This window comes from Lipophrys pholis (genome assembly GCF_963383615.2).
Source record: "Lipophrys pholis genome assembly, chromosome: 2".
NCBI lineage: Eukaryota > Metazoa > Chordata > Actinopteri > Blenniiformes > Blenniidae > Lipophrys > Lipophrys pholis.
The window spans coordinates 39,499,660-39,507,682 of record NC_137636.1 but is presented as its reverse complement, the minus strand read 5'-3'; the positions used below and the strand labels follow the sequence as shown (position 1 = coordinate 39,507,682).

General features: G+C 46.2%; 1 protein-coding gene across 3 annotated transcripts in view; it reads left to right on the top strand.

Annotated features, from left to right (window-relative positions):
* Window positions 1–2,699: 2,699 nt before the first annotated feature.
* Window positions 2,700–8,023, top strand: part of pacsin3 (protein kinase C and casein kinase substrate in neurons 3) — a 55,763-nt gene continuing 50,439 nt past the window's right edge. For 2 of the 3 annotated variants that reach the window (XR_013936454.1, XM_080491181.1), the window contains exon 1: window positions 2,700–3,138. The gene's annotated coding sequence lies outside the window, so the exon portion shown is untranslated. The remainder of the gene's footprint in view (window positions 3,139–8,023) is intronic. The other variant, XM_080491182.1, reaches the window with a different exon arrangement.

Below are 8,023 nucleotides of genomic sequence, written 5' to 3'. Positions count from 1 at the left end.
GCCGCGTCCCCAGAAAGAGCGAGTCAAATGCCTCTAGTGGTCGCGTGGGTCATCGCAATCCCTCTTGACATCCACCTGGTGGACACGTCAAGTCATTGCGCTCTCCCTCTAGGCGCCGCCGCACGCCCCTAGTGGTCGTCACAGTCACCGCACTGACCCAGACGTCTGCCCTCCACCTGGTGGACGTTCGAGGTCATTACACCCCCTCACCTTGACCCGCGGACGTCTGCCTCCACCTGGTGGACGGTTGAGGTCATCACACCCACTCACAGTCGTCACTCCAGACCCCACACACACACACACACACACACACACACACACACACACACGCACACGCACTCTTTGTACATAGTGTTGCTATTTAATAGATTAGATCTCTGTGTTAGATGTCGTTTGCTATTTGAATGTGTTGATTTATGAGATGATTTCAGAATTATTTATGAATTAATACATTTTTATTAATAAACGCCTGTTAGCTGAATTGAACGATTCTTGGTGATTATTGTGTATTTATTGTTGACAATTCACTGGTTTGTAACAGTCTGTGCTCGGATCTCACACCTTCCATTCTATTTAACATTGTTATATTTTATGCAGAAATATTAACTAACTTAAATGAACTTTTACAAACGAGACTGATATTTTGGTATTAGCTATTTCCAGTTTATCTGGTGGTGCCCCGATTTATTATTAATACATAAATAACAAATTCATGCAAATTAATTTTTTTTTATTAATAAATTATTTTTGATAATTTTTAAAAAAAAATTGTTTTTAAAGTAATTATTCAATTACTTGAGGAGTTGTTAATGAGTAAATGACCATTTACTTCCATTAATAATTTAAATTTTTCATAAATTACCAGTGATTTATTACTTTTAGTAATCTATTACTTACAGTAATTATATGCTAATAACCAACCATAAATCCCAACACTGTAATAAAGTCTCTGTATCTGGAATCACAAAGGTTAAGCTCCCTTTGCTCGGGGGTTCTGGTGTGTTCTTAAATCAGTGACTTAGGTTCAGACAATGGAAAGGCAGGAGAGAAAAGGATTTGACAACACTACAGTTTTTTATTTCATACATATACATACATACATACATACATACATACATACACCTTCAGCCTCTACACCCTCCTGAAGCTCCACCAGACACCTTCAGTCTCTACACCCTCCTGAAGTTAAACCAGACACCTTCAGCCTCTACACCCTCCTGAAGCTCCACCAGACACCTTCAGCCTCTACACCCTCCTGAAATTAAACCAGACACCTTCAGTCTCTACACCCTCCTGAAGTTAAACCAGACACCTTCAGTCTCTACACCCTCCTGAAGCTCCACCAGACACCTTCAGCCTCTACACCCTCCTGAAGTTAAACCAGACACCTTCAGTCTCTACACCCTCCTGAAGCTCCACCAGACACCTTCAGCCTCTACACCCTCCTGAAGTTAAACCAGACACCTTCAGTCTCTACACCCTCCTGAAGCTCCACCAGACACCTTCAGCCTCTACACCCTCCTGAAGTTAAACCAGACACCTTCAGTCTCTACACCCTCCTGAAGCTCCACCAGACACCTTCAGTCTCTACACCCTCCTGAAGTTAAACCAGACACCTTCAGTCTCTACACCCTCCTGAAGGTCCACCAGACACCTTCAGTCTCTACACCCTCCTGAAGTTAAACCAGACACCTTCAGTCTCTACACCCTCCTGAAGTTAAACCAGACACCTTCAGTCTCTACACCCTCCTGAAGTTAAACCAAACACCTTCAGTCTCTACACCCTCCTGAAGTTAAACCAGACACCTTCAGTCTCTACACCCTCCTGAAGCTCCACCAGACACCTTCAGTCTCTACACCCTCCTGAAGCTCCACCAGACACCTTCAGTCTCTACACCCTCCTGAAGTTAAACCAGACAGATCACTGCTGCTTCAGGACATTCAGGACATTCAGAGACATAAAACCAGTCGTAGCGTCCTCTTCACCTCACACAGCCTTGTTAGCTTTTCAAGGAGCTACGAAGCTAATTGAAAGCTAATGTTAGCTTCATACTGTGGCGGGAAAAACTTGCAGCCAGTTAAAATACGAAACGTCATCACAGCCAATCATAATGTGATATGTCATCACCATGCGCGGGTTTAGGCCCCGCCCGGACAGATCTGGTACCGACACCGGACAGATCTGGTCGCCCGGACAGATCTGGTACCGACACCGGACAGATCTGGTACCGACACCGGACAGATCTGGTACCGACACCGGACAGATCTGTTTGCCCGGACAGATCTGGTACCGACACTGGACAGATCTGGTAGCCCGGACAGATCTGGTACCGATACCGGACAGATCTGGTCGCCTGGACAGATCCGGTACCGACACCGGACAGATCTGGTCGCCTGGACAGATCCGGTACCGATACCGGACAGATCTGGTACCGACACCGGCCTTCCCTCCTCCCAGGGCTTCCTTTTGTCCGGGTCGGCGGGGAAACGATAAATGAGAGTTGTGAACAAGTTTCCTGCCTGCGACTGTAGCGATGCAGAAGATGCCCACCTTCTCTGAAATCCGAAAAAAATTACGTGTGACTGGGGACAGCGTGTGGTTTACGTTCGGGTACGTCTATGACGTCACGTGAATAGGTTGAATGGCTGCTGCGGTGCTGGTTTGTCCTGCGGTCCGTGAAGGCGGCGCGGCGGCACGTGAAGGGTTAAAGCAGTAATAGGATGAATGGATCCTGCGGGGAGCAGCATCTGATTACAGACACCGGGGAGGAGGGACGGAACTACCGACCAGACACCGGGGAGGAGGGACGGAACTACCGACCAGACACCGGGGAGGAGGGACGGAACTACCGACCAGACACCGGGGAGGAGGGACACGCTATTTGGTGGACTTTTCCCCGCACACCGCGGACAGAGTTGCCGGAGGAACACTCCGGGGAGAGGAGGAGGAAAGCAGGCCGGCCAGGACGCTCTCCCTGCGGGGAGGAACGGAGCGAGCGGCCGCCGGGTGACGGAGGAAAGCTGCACCATGTCGCAGTTCGTGGAGGTTTAAAGGGGAAGAGGACCGAGACGCTTCGTTTCCCGCGGCTCCTGCTGGCTTCGGGCTGCGGTTCGCTCCTCCGGGTCGGAACGGAACAGGTAAGCCGCCGCCGCTCACCTGCGTCCCCGCCGCCCCACATGTTGACACCCGGAGGGAAACTTTAATCATGTTCACCCCTCCACCGTTCCTGGAGCTCTGAGAGCAGCCTCCTCCTCCAAACACTGCTCAGCTGGCTCTCACCAAAGCTGCAAATCGTATTCTCTATAAACCCGAAAAAAAGCCTCTTAAAATACAAAAACATTAAAGCTGCTCCCCTCCAGTGGTTTGCATCCAGCAGGGGGCAGCAAAAACAACCGTCATGTCCCACACTTCTCATTCACTTCCTCCCAGAAGGTCAGCAAACAGTAGAACTGGAGGAGTCATGTTTGTTTTGCTCCTGCATCCTCCCTTTTTGAACCCATAAGAACAAGAAGAATATTCAGCAGAGTTTCAGCAGGGCAGAGTTTCAGCAGGGCAGAGTTTCAGCAGGGCAGAGTTTCAGCAGGGCAGAGTTTCAGCAGGGCAGAGTTTCAGCAGAGCAGAGTTTCAGCAGAGTTTCAGCAGGGCAGAGTTTCAGCAGGGCAGAGTTTCAGCAGAGTTTCAGCAGGGCAGAGTTTCAGCAGAGTTTCAGCAGAGCAGCTCCTACACAGTTCAGCCAGGATGGTTGAAACAGCTGAAAGTAATTTGTTCAGGAGCTGGAAGAAGGAAGTGACTTCCTGTTCTTCTGGAGGAGGTTCCACCTTTATGCAGTTTAACGTTCCATCTTAAAGTTTTCACAAGCTTTTCTTCTGCCTTGAATTTGTACTTCTATTATATTATCAATAATTAACTTTTCTAAGCTGAAGTCATTGATTCATGTGCAACAGAAGCATTATGTCCATAACCCGTCTCTTCATCACCAATTGGTTCTTTGCAAATTAATGTTGGACAAACTTGACTGATAAACTTGATGTGACCCAGTTTATTCTTTCTGATAGGTCCTCTAGAACAAGGGACACTTGTTAGACGTCTCCTGTCCTCCTGTTCTCCTCCTCCTCTTGTTCTCCTCCTCCTCCTCCTCTTGTTCTCCCCCTCCTCTTCACCTCCTCCTCCTGTTCCTCCTCCTCCTGTTCCTCCTCCTCCTCCTCTTGTTCCTCCTCCTCCTGTTCTGCTCCTGTTCTCCTCCTCCTCCTGTTCTCCTCCTTCTCCTCCTTCTCCTCCTCCTGTTCTCCTCCTCCTCCTCCTGTTCTCCTCCTCCTCCTGTTTCTCCTCCTCCTGTTCCTCCTCCTCCTTCTCCTCCTCCTTCTCCTCCTCCTGTTCTCCTCCTCCTCCTCCTGTTCTCCTCCTCCTGTTCCTCCTCCTCCTGTTCCTCCTCCTCCTGTTCCTCCTCCTCCTTCTCCTCCTCCTCCTGTTCCTCCTCCTCCTGTTCCTCCTCCTCCTGTTCTCCTCCTCCTCCTGTTCTCCTCCTCCTCCTGTTCCTCCTCCTCCTCCTCTTGTTCCTCCTCCTCCTGTTCTCCTCCTCCTCCTCCTCCTGTTCTCCTCCTCCTCCTCCTTCTCCTCCTCCTCCTCCTGTTCTCCTCCTCCTCCTCCTGTTCTCCTCCTCCTTCTCCTCCTCCTCCTCCTGTTCTCCTCCTCCTCCTGGTCTGGTCGGTCCAGAAACCTTCAGTATTCTAAGTTTCTAGCTCCTCCTTGATTTTCCTCATTTGAATATTGGATCATAGGAGCTACATTCAGAATCTGCTGTGTCTGGGTGAGCTGGACTGGCTCCGCCCCTCCGATTGGCTAAACCCCCGATGACACTATATAGGGTTTGATTTCTGATTGGCTGCTTGGAGCAACACACTTTTTAAAACCTGGAACAAGCCAGGGACAGAGAGGACAGACTGTCTTCACTTCTGGGACGTCAGTCCAGGTATGGGGACGAGTAGTACTGCTGGAGAACCTCTAGGAAGTACTATTTGCATAATATGAGCCTTTAAGCTGAAGATCACTGGTATTAATGGTTTTGAACTTATTCTCAGTCTCATCCAGTATATTTCCTCAAAAAAAAAGAAAAATGAATGAATTCTTACTTTTTAATATTGTAAATGTTCTGGAGACGTTGACGTTCTGGAGAGAGCTCTGCTGCCATGACTCTCTCTGGCTCTCAGAGGAAGTTTGCAGGACAACAATACTACGGTGGCCTAGAAGGGTCACAATTCTGTTCTGCTCTCTGTTCTGCTCTCTGTTCTGCTCTCTGTTCTGCTCTCTGTTCTGTTTGGCTCTGTTCTCTGTTCTGCTCTCTGTTCTGTTCTCTGTTCTGCTCTCTGTTCTGCTCTCTGTTCTGTTTGGCTCTGTTCTCTGTTCTGCTCTCTGTTCTGCTCTCTGTTCTGTTTGGCTCTGTTCTCTGTTCTGCTCTCTGTTCTGCTCTCTGTTCTGTTTGGCTCTGTTCTCTGTTCTGCTCTCTGTTCTGTTCTCTGTTCTGCTCTCTGTTCTGCTCTCTGTTCTGCTCTCTGTTCTGCTCTCTGTTCTGTTCTGTGTTCTGTTCTGGTCCTGTTAGATCTCAGTGCTGCATTTGATACTATTGATCAGAACATTGGTACTATTGATCAGAACGTTGATACTATTGATCAGAACATTGGTACTATTGATCAGAACGTTGATACTATTGATCAGAACATTGGTACTATTGATCAGAACATTGATACTATTGATCAGAACATTGGTACTATTGATCAGAACATTGATACTATTGATCAGAACGTTGATACTATTGATCAGAACATTGGTACTATTGATCAGAACGTTGATACTATTGATCAGAACATTGGTACTATTGATCAGAACATTGATACTATTGATCAGAACGTTGATACTATTGATCAGAACGTTGATACTATTGATCAGAACGTTGATACTATTGATCAGAACGTTGATACTATTGATCAGAACATTGGTACTATTGATCAGAACATTGATACTATTGATCAGAACGTTGATACTATTGATCAGAACGTTGATACTATTGATCAGAACATTGGTACTATTGATCAGAACATTGATACTATTGATCAGAACGTTGATACTATTGATCAGAACGTTGATACTATTGATCAGAACATTGGTACTATTGATCAGAACATTGATACTATTGATCAGAACGTTGATACTATTGATCAGAACATCCTGCTACAGAGACTAGAACACAGCATTGGGCTTCTGATCATATTAATCAGTCAGGTTCCACTTCGTTCATGTTCACGATAACTCTTCAGTCCAGACTGAAGTTAAACATGGAGTTCCACAGGGTTCTGTCCTAGGTCCTTTACTTTTTACTTTATACACGCTTCCTGTAGGGAATATTATTAAAAAATACTCCATTAACTTCCATTGTTATGCAGATGACACACAAATCTATTTCTCTATGGAACCAGAGGATCATAACCAACGTTCTAAACTAGAAGCCGTCTTGAAGACATAAAGGTTGGATGAGATGTAATTTCCTGCTCCTGAACTCTGATAAAACTGAAATTATTATATTTGGTCCAAAACATGTGAGAGAGAAATGATCTAAAGATCTAGTACCTCTAGATGGTATTACTTTGTCCTCCAGTACCACTGTGAGGAACCTGGGAACCATTAAACAATCTGCAGGACTGCCTTTTTTCACCTCCGTAATATTTCCAACATTAGAAACATGCTGACTCAGAGCGATGCTGAAAAAGTAATCCATCATTAGTTACTTCCAGAGTAACTATTGTAACTCCCTATTATCAGGGTGAAACAATAACTGAACTGCTGTTCAATTGCTGCAGCCAGAGTCGTGACCAGAACCAGCACCAGAGATCAGCTCACTCCAATACTAACCTCGCTTCATTGGCTCCCTGTTCAATCTAGAAGAGAATTTAAAGTCTTTTAAGGTTCTACTCAAGACTTTTCTATTGACTGAAGCTACAGTGAGGACTGCTTCAACACACTTTCACTCTCTCTCTACCTCTCTACCTCTCTCTCTACACCTCTCTACCTCTCTCTACTCCTCTCTACCCTCTCTCTCTACACCTCTACCTCTCTACCTCTCTCTCTACACCTCTCTACCTCTCTCTCTACACCTCTCTACCTCTCTCTACCCCTCTCTACCTCTCTCTCTACCTCTCTACCTCTCTCTCTACACCTCTCTACCTCTCTCTACCCCTCTCTACCTCTCTCTCTACACCTCTACCCCTCTCTACCTCTCTCTACCTCTCTCTCTCCTCTCTCTTTACCTCTTTTCCAAGGTTTGTATCCCCCCATCTACCTCTCTGTCTATTCTATCCTTTCCTCTCCTCTATCTTTCTATCTATTCTATCCTTCTATCTTTCCCTGGACAGAGGCTACCGGCTCCTGCTGGACAAGTGGAATTTCATGGAACTGTGAAACATGTCAACATGGTCTGTTAACTGCAACCCAGCGCCCTCAAGTATTTCTCTGCTTCTTTGAGTGTATTTAATGAATATTGAGACCAAGTGAAAGAGAGAGAGGATCACGGGTCACTCAGGGACAGAAGGATTAACTCTGACGCACACTTTTATTTTGACCATGACTTCACTCGTTTCAGGTAAGAAAGGCGAGTGAGAGCAGATCTTCAATCTTTACTCCAACTTCATAATCTTTAACATTTCCAATTATTCTGAACGAGTCCCTGAAATAACCGAACACCCAGAACCCTTATCTGGAACTCTGTTAAGGAAATATACTGGATGAGACTGAGAATAAGTTCAAAACCATTAATACCAGTGATCTTCAGCTTAAAGGCTCATATTATGCAAATAGTACTTCCTAGAGGTTCTCCAGCAGTACTACTCGTCCCCATACCTGGACTGACGTCCCAGAAGTGAAGACAGTCTGTCCTCTCTGTCCCTGGCTTGTTTCAGCTTTTAAAAAGTGTGTTGCTCCAAGCAGCCAATCAGAAATCAAACCCTATATAGTGTCATCGGGGGTTTAGCCAAT